The following is a 22,023-nucleotide window of genomic DNA, read 5'->3' on the forward strand; positions in this document are numbered from 1 at the left end:
CTCAATCCATGAATAACTTTAAAGGTCAATACATGCACTTTGAATTCTGTCCAGAAATGGGCCTGTAGCCAGTGAAGCTGTTTTCAACAAAGAAGTGACATGCTCTCTGTAACTCGCCCTGGTCAGCAGTCTTTCCACAGCATTTTGAACCTGCTGAAGTTTCTGATAGTTTCCAAAGGCAGGCCCATGTAGAGTCTATTACAATAATCCAAACAGGATGTAATTGAAATATGTTTCAATATAGCCAGATCTGACTTCTGAAGCTGGCACACAAATTTTAATATGCAAATACGCTCCTGGTCACTGCCGAAACCTGGACATCCAGGTTCAGATCTGAGTCCAGGAGTACTCCCAAGATGCAAATTTCCAAGGGAGTGTAATCCCATCCAGTGTTGGCTGAATCCCTATTCCATGACCTGCCTTTTAATTGACCAGGAGCACTTCTTTCTTGTCTAGATTAAGCTCTAATTTATTTGCCCTCATCAGGTCTATTATTGACAAGAGACACAAAACAGCTTGCTTGGAGTTAAAAAGAAAGGAGAAGTAAATTGTATGTCTTCAGCTTACTTGTGATGCTGAACCCTAGAACTCTGGATAACCTCTTTTAGCAGCTTCATGTATATATTAAACACTAGGGGAAACAGCCCTGAGCCATGAAAAACACCACAAGCCCATGCCAAAGATATCATTCCGCAATACCACCTTCTGAATCCATCCCTTCAAGAAATAAGGGAACCACAACAGTGCCCCCAAGTCCCATCCCAGAGAGGTGGCCTATAAAGATACCATGCTCAATGCTATCGAAAACCAGTGAGATGACTGGCAGACCTAACAGGGACACATTCCTCTATCTAGTTCCCAGGGCAGGTCATCTACAAAGGTGATTTTTTTTTTTTTTTGGTCTTCAAATGTCCTCCCCATTGCTCTCTTTTAGCCTCCTAAAAGAAGTTTTGTGCTTCATCAGCAGTGCATCCTTTTTAAAGCTAAAGGGTTTTAATTGCCAGTTCAAAACCTGGCCACCTCCATTTACTTTGGATTATAGCAGAGTTAGTTCATAGTAATAATACTAAGTGTGTTGGGAGTTCTAACCCAGTCCAGGGCTGCATAATTTCTTCTCCTGGGGTCACTGGTGTCATTCAAAATAATTAGCAACTGGTGTGTGTGTGTGTGTGTGTGTGTGTGTGTGTGTGTAGACAGAGAGAGTACATGTTAACCAAAAACGTTCAATTGTATGATTCCTCATTTCTCTTGCAATATGTGGTGCTAATGGTGATGTTAATGGTGATGGTGGTGGTAATGATGATGATGACAATAATAATAATATTATTATTATTGTTCAGGGGAGGATTGGATTTGTTTGGATACACACTTGCTTGCAGCTGAGGTGAAGGCTAGGCACTGTCTGGATGATCCTCCTTCCCTCCTTCCTTTCTTCTTTCCTGCATGCCTTTCTTTTTTTGATAGAGTCTGCCTGTGGGGTATCAACTGACTCCTTCGACTCCTTTTCCTTAGACTTTCCTAGTGATGGCAGAGCTGGGGCTGACTAGGAAGGCTTTTGGCTTGGTGCTGTTCAATGATGTCATCCCATACCAGACCATACATAATCCTTAGTAATGATGCTTTACAGACCACCCAAAAGGGTGGTGTGCCGGCGCCCATGTTTGCAGCGTGAGGGAACCACAGTGGACAAACTGTGTGGTTCCCCAGTGCAGCAAGAAGAACCCACAAAAAGCGGGTTCTTTTTGCGGAGCCCTTGTGGCGTTGCAAGGTGCCAATGGCGCCCTTGTGGCGTCACAAGGACGCCGAGACATGCGGACGCTAGGCGTCCATCATGTCAAAATGGTGGCACCCATCTGTATAGGGCGCCGCCAGTTTGACACCCTTGTTACGTGTGAGGGGCAAGGCGCATCAGGAAGCGCCGCCCCTCACACATAACGACAGCGCCCAATAGGGCCCTTCCGGAACGCGCCAATATTTCTTGTACTAATGTTACTTATAAATCGTAATTCTTGTATCACTGAATGGCAATTGTTGTTGCTGTTAGCTGCTGTTAGCTGCCTTTGACTCACAGTGACTGTGGATGAGACATCTCCAAGGCCCCCTGTCCTCCAGTGCTCTGCTCAGATCCTCTACGCTCATAGTGTTAGCCTCTCTGATTGAATCCAACCATCATGTGGTATGTGGTCTTTCTCTCTTTCTGCTCCCTCTACCTTTCCTAGCATTATTGCCTTTTGTAATGATTCATGACTTCTCATGTTCTAGCCAAAATACGGCAATCTCAGTTTAGTCATCCTGGCTTCCAGAGAGAATTTGGGCATAATCTGTTCTAGAATCCATTTGTTTGTCTTCTTGGTCATCCATGGTATAAAAATTTGGTAAGATGTGATCTTCTTGAAGAAAATTTATTTTTTTAAAAAAATTAAAATTTAATTAAAAAAACCTGAGACCTCTCTCTCCTCTCACTGAGCCTCACCCCATCTCTTCCACTGACCTTTAGCGTTTTAAAGAGAACAGGTGAACGCCACAGCCCATTTCTGCCAAAAGGCAGATGTTTGGGGAACAGTGGTGTCACCTGGTGCTGCCTGCACCCCCTGATGACACCCCTGCTGCTGTTGTAGGTGCAAAATAAAGGGTGCACCAGTTGGAGTGGGTGGGGAATGCAAAACCTTTTTGTTTTCTATACCTATAACAAGTGGTTTGATAAACTCAGCAAATTTAAATGACCAGTTCAGTTGAACTAGTGAAACTGACTCAATGAAGGCACTAACTTGGCAAGGGGAAGAAATCCATTCCAAATTTCCACTGATTTATTCTTAAGCTATTGAGCACTATGTGTGTGAGATAGCTGGCTGGCTTGACTGAGGGCTGCTCCAGTGAAGCCAGATGAAGAGTTTAAAAATCCTTTCCTACAGCAAAGACTCTGTGACAACAAGCAGGAGCCCAATATGTAGGCATTGCCAAGAAAACTAATAATACTGGGCTCAGCTGTTGGGGCTTATGACTCCATTTTAACACAACAGAAAATAGAGTACCCAAGAGCAATTTCCTCCTTAAGTTCGCCTCCGTTCACATTTATTGAGGACTAAGGAGATGCACAGGACTTATCAAAAGCAGGAGAGAGCCATTTGTCCTTCCTTGTTTAGGCTGGCTCTCAGCATTTGCAGGCAATGCTGTTCTCTCCCACTTGGCTTTGGCTTATCTTCCATGTGTTGTCCACAGGACCATGATCAAAGGTCCAGCCTGTAGCTATACTAATCCTGGTCACTGGAGAGACTTTCATTTGTTACTCCTCCCGACTGACTCTGGCCTACCAATTGCAAAAACTGCCATTCATACTGGGAATGTTTTACTGTGTCTCTGAGTTGATGAGGGACTTAGCTTACCCATTAGATTCTCATCAAACAGAGATTCGCAATGCATCTGCTCCATGGAAAAATGTTGGTATTGTTCTTCCTCCAAAAAACAAAAGCAACCCCACCAGCAGATCATTGTTAGGCCTTCTTTAACAGAATCTGTGAAACCAAAGAACACTACAGCCTATTTCTAGTCCCAGGAATTTCCCCAATGCACAGAGCCTCCTTTGGCAGCCTGCTGTTTCTCTGTTGGAAACATTTCCCTTTAGACATGCATGCATGCCTCATGTGCTGAAATAACATGACCTTCTTGATGTTTTTGTTGTTAACTGCCCTCCAGATGAGACATCTCCAAGACACCCTGTCCTCCACTGCTCTGCTCAACTCCTGCAAACTCATACTTGTGATCTCTTTTTTGCATGCAGCCTTCCTTATTTTCTATTTCTACTTCTCTCTACCTTGCCTAGCTTTACTGTTTTTTTTCCAGTTATTCATGCCTTCTCATGATGTGTCCAAAAGTACAACAATTTGAGTTTTGCTATCTTGGCATCTAGGGAGATTTCTGCTGCAGGACCCATTTGTTGGTCTTTTTGGCTGTCCATGGAATCTTTAGCACTCTTCTCTAGCACCACATTTTGAATGAGTTGATTTTCCTCCTATCCTCTTTCATAACTGTCCATCTCTCACATCCATACCTGACAATAGGGAATACAATGGCTTATACGGTTCTATCTTTTGTGCTCAGTTGTATATTCTTGCATTTTAGAATCTTCTCTAGTTCTTTCATAGCTAGCCTTTCCATTCTTAATCTTCTTCTAATTTCCTGGCTGCAGTTTCCATTTCATTCAGTGTTTGATCCCAGTTATGAGAATTATTTCTATTTCTTCTTTGTCTGATTCAAATTTGTGTTAGTGCTAGTATTATGGTGTCATCTGCATATCTCAGATTGCTGATATTCCTTCCTCCTATTTTCACCCCTCCTTCTTCTGTGCCCAAGCTGCTTTTCTTAACAAAACATACTGTACTGTTTATTTGTTGATTTTTTAAAATTGCCCTTGCTTTTAACTGCTTTTGGGTGTGTATGAGCAGTCAAGTCGCCTGTTAACCTATGGCAACACCGTAAATTCCATAGGGTTTTCGTTGACAAGGAATATTCAGAGGTGGTTTTGCCAGTTCCTTCTTCTGAAATATAACCTACAGCACCTGGTATTCATTGGCTGTCTCCCATCCAAGTACTAACCAGAGCTGATTCTGCTTAGCTTCCAAAATCAGACAGACTAAGGTGCCTTTAAGATATGTACTGCTTTTGTGTTGTTGTGTGACTTCAAATCAATTCTGACTTATGGTGACTCTAAGGTGTACCATATTTAATTTTATGCTGAATTTTTATATGATATGAATTACCTTGGTCACATCATAAGAAGGCATAAATCACTGGAAAAGACAATGATGCTAGGAAAGGTAGAGGACAGTAGAAAAAAAGGAAGAAAATGAAATGCATAGATATAGGATGGGGGACACCTGGCTTAACAAGAGAACATGTGAAAGGGATCTAGGAGTCCTAGTAGACCACAAGTTGAACATGAGTCAACAGTGTGATGCGGGAGCTAAAAAGCCAATGCAATTCTATGCTGCATCAATAGAAATATCACGTGTAGATCAGTTGGCCCTCTGTATTCACGGATACTTTATTCATGAATTCAAGCATCCACAGCTTGGAAGTATTAAAAAATATATAAATTCCAAAACACCAACCTTGATTTTGCCATTTTATATAAGGGACACCATTTTACTAGATCATTGTATATAATGGGACTTGAGCACCCATGGATTTTGGTATCCACGGGGGGTCCTTGAACCAAACCCCAGCAAATATCAAGGACCCACTGTAATAGTGTCACTCTATTCTTCTTTGGTCAGGTCTCACCTGTAATACTGTGTCCAGTTCTGAGTACACCAATTCAAAAAGGATGTTGACAAGCTGAAACATGTCCAGATGAGGGCAATCAAAATGGTGAAGGGTCTGGAAACCATGCTGTATGAGGAGAGACCGGGGGAGCTGGGTATGTTTAGCCTGGGGAAGAGAAGGTTGAGAGGTGATATGATAGCCCTGTTTAAATATTTCAAGGGGTGTCATATTAAGGATGGAGCAAGCTTGTTTTCTGCTGCTCTAGGGAACAGGACTCAGAATAATGGGTGCAAGCTATAGGTAAAGAGATAACACCTAAACATTAGGAGGAACTTCCTGACAGTGAGAGTTGTTTGACAGTGGAACACACTCCCTTGGAGAGTGGTAGAGTCTCCTTCTTTGTAGGTCTTTAAATAGAGGCTGGATAGCCATCTGTTGGGTGCTTTGATTATGAATTCATGCACAGCGGGGGGCTGGACTGGATGACCCTTTTGCTCTCTTTCAACTCTATGATTCTAAGGCCACATGCCAGATGGTTGGATTCAATCAGAGAGGTCATGGGATGAGCCTGCAGGATCTGAGCAGAGCAGTGGAGGACAGGTGGTCTTGGAGATGTCTCATCCACAGTGTCACCATGAGTTGAGATCAATACAAGAACAGCAATGAATTTTAAAGCTGTTTCTGTCTTAATTTTTGTAAGGGATTTTAGATTGGGATCAATAATAATAATAATAATAATAATAATAATAATAATAATAATAATAATAATAATGTAATTCTTAGAGTTGTGGTCTGACAACAGCTGCACATGATTTGCAACCCTGATCACCTCAGATGTCCTTGCTGTAGACTTTCAGATTTTCAGAGGTGTCCTGACCAAACCCTGTTGAAGTATGGTATAAAGAAACTAACAAAAGGAAAATGCATTTCTTCTTAATAACAGCTTTATTGTTGTCTGTGGCTCCTTAGCCCACTGAAATGTAAGTGAGAAGAAGGAAATGGTTTGACCTACTGCCTGCAGCACCTGCAACTAAATGAATTTATTGCAGCATTATGGTGTGAAAAAGGAGGTCCACACCAGTGAGTGCATTCACTGGTTTGACAGTCCTGAATGGAAATCCTGTGGTTTATCTGTCTGCAGGCTTCAGGGAGAACTGAAGAGCCCACAGCAGGCATCAGCCTGAGTTGCTCTTTTCTTGCTCTGGCAATCCTTGTTGCACTGTAATCACACAATTATTGTGCCATTAAAATGTCATATTCATAGAAACCCACATAAACAAAGCATTAACAATTGCCAGAAAATTGTAGTCTTTACTGCTAATGACCTGCTCCTTCTCCCTCACCCCCATTCCCCCCTTTTTGGAGCCTTGATTTAAGAGGCAGGCACAGAAGTATGTCTCCGAGCTTAGCGAGTTTCAATTTTTAATGTGCTGTCACAGTAAGAGACTTTCCTTTCTTGTTTTTATTTTAAGCCACAGGTGTTTCTAAGGAAGCTACTTAGAGAGCTGGTAAAGGAGAAGGCAGCTGTTACCGAGGATGTTCTCAGCTGCTGAGGGATGATGTCAAGTATCTCCTGTAATAAGGGATAGCTTCTGTTGAGAAGTGTTGGATTTCCAGCCTCATACACAGGAGATGAAATTAGACTGCATGTGTTTTCATTCCGCAAGGCACCCATCTCTCTACAAAGGGGAACTTTTTTGGAATTATAATTAATGGACAGTGGAGGTAAAGGGTTGCAGTGAAAGGAACTGGACTCAGACCAGATTAATCTCTGATAAAGCAGCATTCACTTCCATTTTAAATAGACAAAGTTCACTCTTTTAAAGTTTTATGTCATCCCTGTGAGATGCTGTCTAATTGATTCCTAAAGGATTCAGGTGTATTAATCCACACAGTTAGTTAACTCTCTTTCTCAGAACACAGCTCAGCCACTCCTATACACTATGATGAACCGTCTTGAGTTCTTCCTTAAGCAGTTGTTGTTACTGGCACATTCTAAGCACTGCATTTACAGTTTCTTCCTTTCTTCTTCTAAATCAAATATTTCTTTGCGAAGTTTCACAGAAAAAATGGATAAAATTGCAAGATCCCTCTATCCTCAGATGAACTGCAACTGTCACTGTCAGTTGAAGCTCTAACAGACAATGTGATTAGTCTGGTTCTGACAGACTATTATTTAATTCTTCTCCTTTGCCTGTAAATCTGAATGTGCATTCATGCACATCACTGTGATTCAGATCAAGGGGCATCTCTGCTAACTTTTTGTGTTAGATTTGGGGCATGCTGTCCATCATATTACCTTGTAAAGCTTTTGCTTGCATCTTTATATTCCATCTTATAAAATCAGAACAAAATGCTTCATTTTGCTTTATTAGCCTTTGTCTTTATGCAGTTTGTTACTGTACCATGTGCAGTCGCATCTGTAGGAAGTGGTTCTGACTTTGACCTGGAGAATGAGCATCTGAAGGTTCATCTGGAGATTATCAGTTTTTAGTACTTCATACGACTCAGTTATGCTCTCTTGGCTGTTGCAACAACCTATGTTATTGAGAGCTACCCAAAGACTTAGGCCCAATACAGACTGGTTCAAAGTGCCATGCTGGGGCCAGCCCTACTAGCGGTGCCTGTGTGCCGTCTTGCGGCAACCCCGCCCACATGGGGCATGCAACGATGATGCGTGGATGTCTGCACGCTGAAATGGCACTCACCAGAAGCGGCAGCGTCAAGGCCTGTGGCTACCATTATGGCTCTCCTAAAAAGAAGTCGCTCTAAGTGGTTTCATTTTAGGGAGCGTGTTGGTGTTGTGTGGTGTGGTGACGATGGGTAAAGATGGGTGCCATGGAGCCACCCATCTGTATCCTCCCTTACTCACTTAGCATCTGACTGACTACTTACTTGGCTTTTTTGCCTGTGCTATTGCATTTCTGACTGTAGTTTGGACACCAGTTTTGTGTCTTCACTTTCCCTGACTTCCAAGAATTCTGCCAAATCTCTGAGTGTTCTGCTTTTCATTTATCCAATAGAGAACATATTAGCACTTACAATACTATAACTACTAATAATTTATTTAAGTGCAGTTCAAAAATTTAATGGACAGGAACACTGCTGAGAGGATTTCCAATCATTGTTAGGGTATATTAGCACAGTACATTTTTGTGTGTCTATGAAGGATGCTCTGCTTTTCAGGTGCAAGCTTTCACTCCAGGAAATTAGAGCTGACTTCCTCTATTGTCCAGATATAGATTTCAGTTCCCCACATGACTATACCCAAAGAAAACTGAGACTGCAAGAGAAGGATGATGAGGGCAGGAGAGGAGATTTTTTTTAAAAAAACAACAACCCTCATTGTATTTGTTTATTTGTAATGGAAAGTAGCAGAGATCTGTTGTTTCTTCCTTTATGGCCATGACTGTGGCATGTTTTATTACTGCATAATATAACATTAATCTGGTGTATGTTATCTCAGTTGACAATATCTGGGAATGGGCCGGTATATTGTAGTCTGACATAGCCTAAAATACAATGCTAATTTGGAATAGGATAACAGTGATTTCTTTCAGTTTATGACTGTGTGATGGTGTTTACATCCAACTTTTAAAATTCATGCTCTGTATGTATGTGCCCCTCCCATGGCACTACTTCTTTGTAGTGGTGGAACTGTATGTTCCTCTAAGGAAAGAGACTATGCTGACTGTAGAAGTGCTGCTGGTAGGGCCTCCCATATCAGACAGGCTTTTGCTGAGGAGCCAAACTAAATGGGCCAAACAGCTACTGGACAGAAGTGGGGAATGACACTGACAGATGATTTTTAGATAGTTCACGGTAAACACCTCTTGAATATCTTTTACCATGAAAGCCCTGTGGTGAGACAATTCAAAATGAAACAACAGATAGTGCCAGAAATTGGCATTACCAGGTCAGATGGCACTTAGTGAGTTACTGGGGAACAGCAGAGGATAGAATCATAAAATCAAAGAATCCTAGAGTTGGAAGAGACCTCTCTTCCATTACTGTCAAATGGTGGCTCCATGAAAATTTACTGACAGGAGAAGTATGCAGGGTTGTGAACCCCAATCACGCTTCTTGCATGATTTCTGACAATTTCATGGCAATTTACTCATGGTAGAGCATCCCGTGTGAAAGAGTTCCTTGAGAGAATATGACTTGCTGAAAAATACAATAATGCTCAATAAAGTGGAAGGCAGTAGGTAAAGAGGATGATCACATGATGAATGGACCAAACTGATCAAGGGAGCCACAACACTGAGTTTGCAAGTCCTGAGCAGGTCTCTTGATGCCCAGGCCTTTTGCAGTTTTTCATTCACAGGATAAGTCAAAATCAATAAATGGGTCTTAATAGTAACAGATCTCAATTTCAGTGGTTCTGCTCTAAGTAGAACTAATTCTAGAATTAACCATTGCTTTCCTGGAAGATCTCTATTTTTAACTGTTTTAAAAAAAAAACCCAGCAGCCCAAAGCTCTGTTAAAGAATCAGTTATTAGGTTGCTATGGCCTCTTACATCTGATCTGTTTGAGATCTTATAATGTTCTAAATCATTTAGTACACATGACATTGAGCAGTGGCGTCGCTATGGTTGGTGTCAGCCAATGTACAGTGCGCCCGCGTCATATGAGACTTTCAGCATACACTGAAAGCTGTACGGGGAGGAAGGGACAAATGGGACGTGTGTCCATGGTGCGCGCGTACGCCACTGCACCGTCGCGTGCACAAGCAACATTAATTTAAATGGGGCTCGAGCATACGCGTCTGGAACAGATCCCCCGCATAAACAAAGGGCCCACTGTAATAACTTATGGTGTCACCTTCCCCACTGACCTCCCCCCATAACACACTATACAGAATTCTTAGTATTGTTACTCATGAATCGTAATTTCCATATATCACTGAATATAATGGTAATAATTGTGAAATAAATAACTAGAAAAATTAAAAGTATACCTTTAAATTACAATATCATATGCATGGCCTAAATGTATTTACATGTACATAGTTTCATGTGGTTAAAATGAAAATTTGGTAATATGCAATATTTTAAAAGAAAATATAAAAATATTTTTTAATTTTTAAAAATTTAAACATTTTAAATTTATTTAGAAACAAACTGGGGCCTCTCTTTTCTCTTCCCACTGAGCCTTGCCCCACTTACACCATCTTTTCAGTGTTTTAGAGGGATACAAGCAAATGCCACTGCCCATTTCTGCCAAAAGGCAGATATCCGGGGAGCACTCCTCTTAGTGTGTCACCTGGTGTGCCATGCCTTCCCTCACACCCTCTAGTGATGTCCCTGTCTTTGAGCAATGATACCAAAATTGTTCTTTTTAATGTACACAACATAAATTTTAAAAGGCATTTTATTCATAGAATCATAGAGTTGGAAGAGACCACAAGGGCCATCCAGTCCAACCCCCTACCATGCAGGAAATCACAATCAAAGCATCTCCGACAGATGGCTATTCAGCCTCTGTTTAAAGACCTCCAAGGTCTACTCATATGTTTATATAGCCTATTATTACTGTATGGGTGCCATATAGATTGATTTAGAAGCTCCACAATCAGATTAGGTTTGTTGCTTAGTGTTTGGTTGGACTTTACTGTTCAAGCAGAACTGAAGCTGGGACTTTCCCAAACTATTCTCATTTCCAAGGAATTATTGAAGTAAATGGGAGTACAGTCGACTCTTCTTATACACAGATTTTTTTTATACACGTATTCAAGCACCCACAGTTTGAAAACGTTAAAAAAAAGTATACATTTCAAATATCAAACCTTGATTTTCCATTTTTATAAGGGACACCATTTTGCTATGTTATATTTATATTTGCCATTATATTTAATGGTACTTGAGCATCCATGGATTTTGTTATCCATGGGGAATCTTGGAACCAAACCCAGTGTATAAAAAGGGTCCACTGTACTGTGAGTTTACACATAGCTATGTGAGCATGTCAGGTCTCTGTGCCTAAGCTGTCACTAGGATCTGGATGCAAGTGTACAGAGATGAGGAAAATGACTTTTTGGACTACAGTTTACATAATCTCTCAACTGGCATGACTATTTGCTCTGAGGAGCCTGGGAGATCTAGTCCAGAAAAGTGAACTTTCCAAGCCTTGAAAATGAAATACCAGGAACCAAAGCCATTGGTTTATATTAAAAGAGCCTCAGCCAAATTGCTTGTTAATGATACCCCAAAGTTTGCATTTACAAAGCAATGAGGGCTACTGCAGAAATAGATACTTTAATTTTAATAGCTAGTGAGGCACATTTTGACTCCCTCTACCCTCATGGAATGGGTAAAGATTTTTCCTTTTACCCCACCTGTCTCCTGGAGCTGCTCCCAGTCTCTCAAATTCTTTATTAACTCACAGTTTCATATAATTAATACTGGCTATTAAGCTGCAGCATTGAAAGAAAAATGGCCTAATTTCTGAGAAGAAAAAAATACAAAATTTATTACCAGTACATAAGAGAAAATGAATATGAGACACTGAGAGAGTTGCTGTGTGGAAGATAAATAGAAAGGCAAGTAGAGTATTGACTTGATCCTTCTCTAGTGCATGCTAATTTGGAACTTAAAGTGAGTTAGATCATAATAAATTAAATTTAGATTTCTGCACATCAGTTAAATAAGTCCCCAGGCAGAATTCTTCTTGAGAGGAAGAAGAGATAATACATGGTGGAAATGTTATAATGAAGATCTTATCCAATAATCCATAACTGATGTGCTGTCTTGGATGAGAGAAGGGGTTTCTCTGCTTTAGTGTATAATATTCGTACCTTTTCCTTATCAGTAATCAAGGAACAAGTAAGCTATCAGTTGGCTTGAAGGACAATTACTCCTTCAAGTCAGTCCTAAAATGTTGGGCCTATATGATGGTCAGAAAGTCACCTAGGCGCGTTACAGACGCGCCGAAAGGGCGTACTAGGGTTAGACGGGGCATGTTAGGGTTGAGAAGAGGGGTCCCTTCCGGACGCCCCTCAACCCTAGTATGGACTGAGTCTGTACAAAATGGCGGCGCCTGTCCACACGGGGGCTGCCATTTTGACATCGTGGACGCATAGCATCCGGACGTCGCATGGTGGAAGTGATGACGCGAATGCACGACTAGTGCCTCGCGGTGCCACTTCTGGGGCCCAGAAAGAAGCACCATTTCGGCGCTTCTTTCTTGCTACGCCCGGGAGCCGTGCAGTTTAGCCGCTGCGGTTCCCGGAAGTAGCAACCGGCGGCAGCAGAGTGCCCTTCTTGGGCGCTCTGTAACGCGCCCTAGCCTCCCTTATTGAGGCAAGTTGTGCAGCTCCAAAGCCCTCCTCTTTAAAGATTAACCCATATGTCACCTTCAGGAGGCAGGCAATGAGCTGAAATAGGCAGTCAAGAAAATCATGTACTGCATATTTCTTGGACTGTGCCATCAATATGCACGGGGCAAGTTACATGGTCTGTGATAAAAGAAGGAGGGGGAGGAGAGAAGGGGAGATATATGTACCAGATCACACACAAGAGATGATACAGTGATTTGTGTCCTCATCTACCTTGAAAATTTGTGGAAGATTCATTTGAGCAAACCTGGCTAGCTCTCCAAATTAAGTATGTAGATGATTGCTGCCTTAGTTTAACTGAAGCTGAATAGTTTGTTTTGTTTCAGTGGAGATTCTTCATATGGCATGCCACCTGAACACATTCCTGTTCCCAATAAAATAATGTGTATTTGTAAATATTTCTAATCTACCTTTCCACAAAATAGTATTCAAGGGAGCTCACACCAATAAAATTGCAATGCAGTACATAGCAAATAAAATTAAAATTAAAATTAGGTTGGTAAAATATATACTTTATAATATGGTGATGGGGAACTTGTGGCCCTCCATGTTTTGGACTCCTATCATTCCTTACTTTGTTGGTTATAACTGATGGGCATTAAAATCCAAGACCAATGTGGGGCCACATGTTGCCTTCTTCAGTTACTATTCTTATCACAAACACCAGTACAATCCAGCTATAGTTTTAGTAATTTATTTTAATGGATAGGTTTTAAGCATGTTTTAAAGATTTTGCTGCTGAAGTACATGGAAGTATAAAGCACATAGGTGTGGCTGGATCATGCCTAGTTTAAAAAAAATATCTGGTTTAGTTTTGTCAGTCACACTGACAAAGTCTGGATTCTGGGCTTGTCTTCTGTCTTTATAAATCTTTGAACCATAAGTGCTTCCAGGATTCATTTGATGCAGCTTCTCCTGATCTTTTACTGCATTGATAAATCATGTTTTACAAGGTGCCTTAAAAAAAAACCCACATCAACTATATTGATTGCACGATATATTGGACTCCTACCAAAACCTTGCAAAGACATTACATATATCCTTCCACTTGTAAATCGCCTGATGGGCTGGAGTGGCCTTAAGAATGAATGGGTTTAAGAATATCCTGTAATGTTTTATGTCCTAAAATCCTCAGCATTTCCTCCACAAAATGCAAGAATTCTTTTCATCTGTGACTTTAGCATGGGCAGCAAGAGAAACTATAAGCGATGAAGAAATTACAAAAAATGTCATTGCGAGTGTCCATATTTATTCTCCCTGTCAAATGTTCTCTGTTTGCAAGTCAAAATATTTTTTCCAATTGCTAGCAAGCAAAGATTTGCCTTACAATATGAGAATAAGTCAGATCTTCCCTGACTTTTGCAGTACTGCATGCAATAAAGTTATGCAATCAAAACTATATTAATATGGAGGTTATTATAATACAGAGCCATAATAAAATCCCTTTTGTTTTTCTGTCATTGTTCTAGTGCTATGTATGTCTGTATGTCTGTATGTATCTATATACAAGAGTGATAAAAGTATCTTATGGCTAGCACATATTAAAATTATTTTTTATGAGTTGGATGTCAGTCATTGTGGTGGGCAAGAAATAAGTATGCAAATAAGAGCTATGTAGTATATGGAGATTATAATGAGATTTACTGCAAGGGTAACCTACCTATCCTCTACTAATAAAAGATCAGAGCTTGGAGAAGAACAGTGCCCTTAGGAAAAGGGTACGGTCATATGCGAAACGAGGCAAAATGGGGCTGCATTACATCTCAGGGCCTCTGTTTCTCCCCTCTCTGCAAGTCACTTCACCAAAAGGTTTTGGAACTACATAGCTATCCAATGATTTAATGCTCACTTAGACTGCAGTCTATATACAGTGGAAGATGTATCTCTATCTTGCTTGAAAAATATGGAAGACAAAGTGGAGAAATTAATGATAGATAGATAGACAGACAGACAGACAGGGTGGTGGTAATTTGAGTTTTGGGAGCTCATCAATTTTTTAAATAAACCAATTTGCCCTTGCCGTGTTGAAGTCTATTTCGGGTATTATTGCAAGGAAAATGCTGCCCCTGACTGCATCCCACCTAAAACCTGGCTACAAGCCATGCTCAGATGGCCAGTTTGCAAAGTTGGGAGCTTTGCAACTTTGCAAATTGGCCAGCTGGGGGCAGAAATCAGCCAGCTGAGGGCGGATTTAGCTGGGGTTTAGGCAGGATACAGTTGGGTGGCGGCATCAGTGACATTTTCTCTGTAATAATATCTGACTACATCCTGAAATAGATTTCAACATGAGAAGGGTAGATCAGCTGATTTTAAAATGTGATAAATTCCTTGGACTAGGACCATGGGGGACCAGGATTTGAATCCTTGATCAGTCATGGAAACTAACTGGACATGTCACACTCTTTTAGCCTCATAGGAAAGCAATGGCAAATCTTGCTAAGAAAGCCCTGTGATAGATTCAGCTTAGGATAGCTGTCATGGCCAGCCATGAGGAGGACTCGGAGGATGACGAGGAGGACTTGGCTCCTCAGGTGCAGGAGGAACCTGAGGCTGTGCCAGGCCCCAGTTCTGTCCTGCCAGGTCCTAGCTCTGCTCTCCCAGCCCCAGTGGATTTGGCTCAGCCAAACCCTAGCCCTGTGTGATCTCCTCTAGTGAAGCCTGGGGCTCAGCAGCCCAGACTTGCCCCAGTAGAAGTGCTAGACTTAGGAGGCATAGAGCAGCAGAGCATTGAGGTTTCTACCTTTAGCCAGAGGAGACCCGAAAGGGCGTGTCTTCAGCATTCCAAGAGGCTTGCTGAGAAATGCTCATTAGGCAATCAGCAGCTGTGATAAGGCAGCTAGACATAAGACACCTGGCAGACGCTGAGCTCTCTTGTCTGAGACTGTTGGTTCTCATTAAGTGAATGCTTCTGGATCTGACTCGTTGCCTCCTAGACCTTTGACTGCCTTTGAATCCTTGACCTCAGAACAGACTCGCTGACCAACCCTCTGGTATTCTTGACCTCGGACTGGACTGGTACTATTGCTCTCTATGATCCTGAACTTTGGCCTAGCTTGTGGCTTACTCTCTTCGGACTTGGTTTGGCTGGATGAGCTGCTTCTCGGCAGCTTGGCGTGTTTACCTTTTGCTGAGCTTATCAGCCATGTGAGTGTGTGTTGGCAGCAGTCCCGGACAACAGTCATGAGTCAGAAATGACTGGAAGACACAAAAGAGAAGCTCTCTCTCTCTCTCTCTCTCTCTCTCTCTCTCTCTCTCTCTCTCTCTCTGTATATATTCTCATTCCTTCCTTCCTAAGATCCTTTGAAAAGGAGAAGTGAGACAGCATGGTGGGTATCTGCAGGATGAGGGGATGGAGGTGGGGGTATACATAGGAGGGAAACTTTGGTTCCGTTTGCAGATGACTAGGACATCCAAGAAGGCAGTGTTCCTTCCTTTTCTTTTTCCATAGTGAATTGGATGTTGGGGTGGATGTTGTTCAGATGGTTCAGGAACACAGCCAGATCTTTTTTCCATGGCTCCAAATGGTGAACAAAGTTTGGCTACCAGTCCTGAGGAATAGCAAAATAAGGACTCAGCAAATGCAAATGGGAAACCATTCAGAGTCAGGGGCTTTCCCAGCAGATAATGATTACCAATTAGCAGACACTAATCCTCTTTTGCATTAGCCTCCCAGCCTGAGGCCGGCCATCAGCACAGAACAATACACATGCAAATCACTCCTGCATTCCCAGGCTCACACAGTATATATACACCCAACTTTTTCCAGGCAAAGCATTCTCTGAAGATGCCAGCCACAGATGCTGGTGAAACGTCAGGAAGAAAATTTTCTAGAACATGGCCACATAGCCCGAAAAACCCACAAAAAAATGGATGCCGGCCATGAAAGCCTTTGACTTCAAACTGGCAGTCTTAGGGCCTGAACAGACAGGCCAAAATAAAGCTTCTTCAGGCCATTTTAGAGGTAGGCTGTTTAATTGACACATGCATCTTAAGCCAGAAGCTGTGCCAAAGCTGCGCTCCAGTCCAGCGTGGCTTTTGTGCAGCTTCTGGCCTCTTAGGATGCATGCTTCATTAAAACAGAACATTTCCAAAGTGGCCCAAAGCAGCTTTATTTTGGCCTGTCTGTTCAGGCCCTTAGAAAAATACAAGCTTAAGGTAGGAGAGCACAAGATTAAAAAAAAAGGGAGAGAAATAGTTATTAATCCTAATGAGATATAATTGAAGCTCATTTTCATATATTAGCATTTTAAACAGAATGAAAGAGGTGAAATATTGTGATGTTTAAGGGTGCTTGGGTTAGGAATGGAAGCGCCTGACAAGGGTGTCAATCAGTAGAAAGTGTAAAATAATAGTAAACATGTATATCATGCTTTCAAGTATTCCAGGCATATAACATGCAGTATCTTGCAAAGTAAGTTTGGATCATTATCATCAACATGTAGATGGGGAGACTGAGAGAGAGAGAGAGCAGTTTGGCTAAGGATAACTAGTGAGTTTATGGCAGAAATGGGGTTCAAATTAGGAATGTAGGTTAGGGATCTTAGTTATTATACTATATAGATGCTGTTCAAAATAACCCAGTATAAAGATTGAGAACATACTTACTGTGCAGACTGGGACTGATGTGAGTTGGAGTCTGACAACTGCTGAAGAGCCACAGTTGTCCAACTCCTGCTCTACAGGAACCAAAATTCAATTTAGAACTTGGAAAATTTATTTTGCTGGACTACAACTCCCAGAATCATCTAGTCAGAATGATCAACGTTTCTAGATTTTGGTTCAGTTTTTCCCCCTTTTTACAGCAGGAGGACACTTGGGCATAATAGCAATAGCAAGTACATTTCTATACCGCTTATCAGTGTCCTTAAGCACTCTCTAAGTGGTTTACAAAGTGTAAGCTAATTGCCCCCAACAATCTGGGTACTCATGTTAGTGACCTCAGAAGGATGCAAGCCTGAGTTGAGCTTGAGTCATTTTGCTGGTATTGAACTTGCACCCTTATGGTTTGTGAGTAAGTGGCTGCAGTACAGGCATTTAACCACTGCGCCACCAGAGCTCCTTAATGGCAGTTTAGAAGTGATTAGATAAAAATGTTTCTTGGGCATACCTCATTGAAATGGATGCAAGTTACAACAGAGAATTGTGTAGCTTCTCTTCACTTCAATGAGGCTTGCTCAAAATATTGTAAACACATCATGGTTGTTACAGTGAGTAACCTGTATGCCTCAGAGATAAATCTGATGCTTTTCCTTAAATGAGAAATAAAGTAAAATCTGCAACCATGTAGATAACAGTGATCTTTTATACATTTTAGTGCCCAACTACTCTGTAGGAGAGACTTTAAGAAGAAGGGGAAAAGGTCCCTATAGATGTAATGGGGGCTAGACTACTGCAACTTTACAGTCAGTGTGTAACGTAATATTAAAGATTATTGCAGTATTTTGAACCAATCCCATGAGGGAAGCTGATACACGGGGCATGGACCATTCATTTGTTGGAGCCGTCACTTTCCCCCTCCTTTTCCTATTGTTGCATGAAAACGTGCTGTTGGATGTGAATAAAATCAATTATGGGATGAAATTGCCTGTTTTGAAAGCTTCATTTTGTACTATTAGCAGGCAAAAAGGACTTGGATATGGATAAGATCACTTTTTTTCATTATTTTTGCTCTTTTTTGGTGTCAGGCTGATTGTACCAGTTTTGAATTTCTCTGTACTACAAACCAGTTGAGATCAAAGAAGTTGTGGTTCTGTAATGATGTGATCTTATCAGGAGCACATTGTGTAAGCTTCCACAGAGCAGGGACAAAGGCATTGTGTGAGGCTGCATGAAAGGACAGTTTGACTCTTGAGCGGATGAGAATGCTAAATGTAGCTCCAAACCTGGGGCTGTGCCTTGGATTGGGGGGGGGGCACTACAAATAAGGCTCCAATTCTGAAACCACAGTCCTTAATAATATCAGTATATGGATTTACTGTATGTTGATTGCTGTAAGGCTTTTGACAAGGTCATCTATGATTATCTGGCAGGCAAACTCATGAACTGTGGGCTAGACAATGTTAAAGTTAGGTGGATGTGTACTTGTTTGACAGATGCAATCCAGAAAGTACTCACCAGTAGTTTCTCTTCATCCTCTGGAGAAGTGACTAGTGGGTTCTGTCTTGGGCCCAGTATCGAGTTCCATTTTGATATATGACTTAGATGATGAAACAGAAGGCATGTTTATCAAATTTGCAGATAACCCCAAACTAGGGAGATTAGGTACTATTCCAGAGGACAGAAACAGGTAACCTCATGACTTGATTTCTGTAATGCACTCTACATGGGGCTACCCTTGTGCCTAGTCCAGAAACTTCAACTAATCCAAAATATGGCAGCCAGATTAGTCACCTAGTCAGTTGGAGGAGATCTGGAACATTACCAACTTTGACAGCTTTAAAAAGCTGTCAAGATGGATCTCTTCCTACAGGCCTTCCCTGAGTAACCCACCTGGTCTCCCATGGATATGGACTATAATAGAGAACACCCAAAAATTACCCATCCCTCTGTCTCTGATTGTTATGACTGTTCTGAGTATCTAATTGTTTTAATGGTGTTTTGTGATGATATAGTTAGGGAGGGATGAAGGGAATAATATAATGTATTTTAATGTATGCTGTATTACTGATGATGTAAGCCTCCTCGATCCTGCAGGAGAGGAAGGATAAAAATAAATTATTATTATTATTATTATTATTATTATTATTATTATTATTATTATTAACTATTAAGCATCTTGAAACAGCTATGTGGATAATACAATGTCTAGTTTAGATTAGAGTATTCTCATTGCTTAATCATATAAAGAAGGCAGCATACTAGACCTGTCTTCTTTGTTATCATTTCTGGTTGTTGTCAGTGCACAAAGAACAATATACTAAAGTGAGACCCTTCATAGATTGTACTTAAGCTTCCTGTATGAGTTGGAAACCTGAAAAATTGGAGTTCCAGATCATATGGAGAGTTTCACAGACAGTGGAGGTTTCTACTTTGTGCTGTTGCCCTCCACATGTCAGAGGGAATGAAGACAGAGAGGGCATGGCTAACTTGCTTAGTCCGGGCGTGAAATACAGACTTGACTTTGATTTTTCTTCAAAAGATTTGTGGTACTAGGAATCAGTATGGAAGTAGAGCTCAAAGACATGGGCGGAGAGAAAGAGTTACCTTTCTGTGTTTGGGGAGGATAGGCTAGCTGCTTTTTAGTAGTTTCAAGATTGTGACACTTTGCCATGTCCATTGGCAACCTGGCAGTTAGCAAATGTTGCTACAGGATTCTGTAATTTAAACTTCATTTCTACTTCAGCAATCAGATGTCATAAAACTACATTGTATTTTCAGTGTATTAGTGTGTGTATATATGCATGGTGTCTCTTGAAATGTTTCAGTGGGAATAATATACTTTTGATTCTTAGCTGGTGAGGATCTGAGTTATGCTGACTTGAAACATCAGTATGATGAGTGTGCATGAGTATTTCTCAGCGCAGGAGTGCCAATTTTAGAGAAAACACATTTTTTTCTTCCAGAGGTTGCCTGTACTGACATTGCAACTGGAGCTAGACATATTATGGATGGTGTGATCCAGCAATTGATTCTCAGGGCTGGGGAGGCTAATGCTGATAGATGCATTTCATGCATGTGTATTGTTGTAATCAGTAGTTGTAAGGAGCACTTGAGTTGCTACAGGATTCTGTAATTTAAACTGGTTATCACTGAACCTAGGCTGTAGAATAGGGCAGTCAAATCCAGAGAAGTACTAAAATGAACTGTAGTAGTTTTAAAATGATAGTTTTAGGCCCCATTCCCACTGGCTTTTAAAGTGGATCAAGACTCGGATTATGGGGGCATTGTTCCCATTTGAGTGCACATTCGATCCTCATTACGCCGATTTTGTTCCCATTGGAATTCGGATCTGATCCCTGTGTAATCGATTTTCCCAGGGAAAACCCAAATCAGTGGTGGATAACCCGGATTAATTTGACTGTACATTTTCAGAGGTTTTTCCTGCACCTCCCAAGTCTGATTCGGGGCAAATTAATGGGAATGACAAGGGTGTCTGATTCGGGAACTTGGGGATGGGAGGAGCAGTGCCTGCTTGTTCTCTTTCCTGCATTACCAGCGCCATTTCCCCCGGTTTGCATAGCCTTTCCCCCGGTGGACTGGGAAGCAGGGTAAGGCGATCACACGTGTAGACAATTAAAAAAAAAAAAAAAAAAGCTTTCCATCGCCTAGGCGCTCTGTCAGGTGTCCAAACATAGCAAATTGCTACACTGACCTCCAAATGCAGTAAATACATTACACCCCCCTGCAATCTCTCCCCTGCTCCACATGCAAAGATCGACAAGTGAGGAGACCCATTGAACACAATTTTTAACTATTATTTTTTTCTTTTTTTCACATGCCTGCTCGATCGCCCCCCCCCCCCCCCAAGCAGCCCAGGGAGCAGTGGGGGAGGCAATGGGACTTGGAGGATGGAGGCTCCTTCTCCCTTTCCCAGAGGGACTCTGGGAAGACACAGGAGAGTTTGGGAGGCAAAGGGACTTGGGAGGATAGGGGCTCCTTCTCCCATTCCCAGAGGGACTCTGGGAAGACACAGGACAGCAGGGACTTTGGGGGATGGAGGCTTCTTCTCCCTTTCCCAGAGGGATTCTGGGAAGACACAGGAGAGCTTGGGAGACAAAGGGACTTTGGGGGATGGAGGCTCCTTCTCCCTTTCCCACAGGGGAAAAGCGCCTAAGCGATTGATTGGCTGTGACATCAAATGCTTAGGCTCTTGATTGACAGCGGCTTCAAAAAACAAAGAGGTTCTGGAAGGGCAATGGGAACGAGGAGCAAAAAAGTCCGCTTCAAATTACAATCAAGAAAATTTCAATGGGAACGAGAACATGGGTCAAAAAAACCCGAGTCCATTTGCATCCTTTCGTAATGGGAACGAGGGACCAGATTCGAATACAACTCGGAAAAAAGATCTGAGTCAGAATCGCAGAGAAATACATAGCTTTATATGCCCAGTGGGAATGGGGCCTTAGTGTGTCTCCATGTTGAACTCTCTCCTAGTAGAAAACTAGTGTAGCTCTGTGGTGATCTGGGGGTGATCCCAGGAGCAACCAGCCCTGTGCGTGGCTCTTACTCCCAGGGCGTCCCCTTCACATTTTCCCCTCTAGGAGCTCCTAGGTCTCCATTCCCACTCCCTGCCGAGCTGGATGAGACCCCTTGAGGTCCTATTCTTTGCTGCCACCACCCAGTGAATCTCAATGCACTATGTTTCCCTAAGCACACACAGGGACTTGCTAGGGAGAGATCTAGTTTCCTTTCCTTGCTAACTTAGCAACCAGTAGCTGAGCTAAGACGCGTGTACAGGAGCAGAGAGAGAGACGGCAGATACTTT

The 22,023-nt window shown here is 41.9% G+C and overlaps 1 protein-coding gene across 1 annotated transcript in view; it reads left to right on the forward strand.

Moving 5' to 3' along the window:
- Positions 1-22,023, forward strand: part of LOC149310684 (polypeptide N-acetylgalactosaminyltransferase 14-like) — a 332,296-nt gene that overhangs the window by 133,320 nt on the left and 176,953 nt on the right. The gene's annotated exons all lie outside the window — the stretch shown is intronic.

The sequence above is a fragment of the Sceloporus occidentalis genome, unplaced genomic scaffold (genome assembly GCF_023333645.1).
Source record: "Sceloporus occidentalis isolate IW3139 unplaced genomic scaffold, rSceOcc1.0.p SCAF_6, whole genome shotgun sequence".
NCBI classification, from domain to species: domain Eukaryota; kingdom Metazoa; phylum Chordata; class Lepidosauria; order Squamata; family Phrynosomatidae; genus Sceloporus; species Sceloporus occidentalis.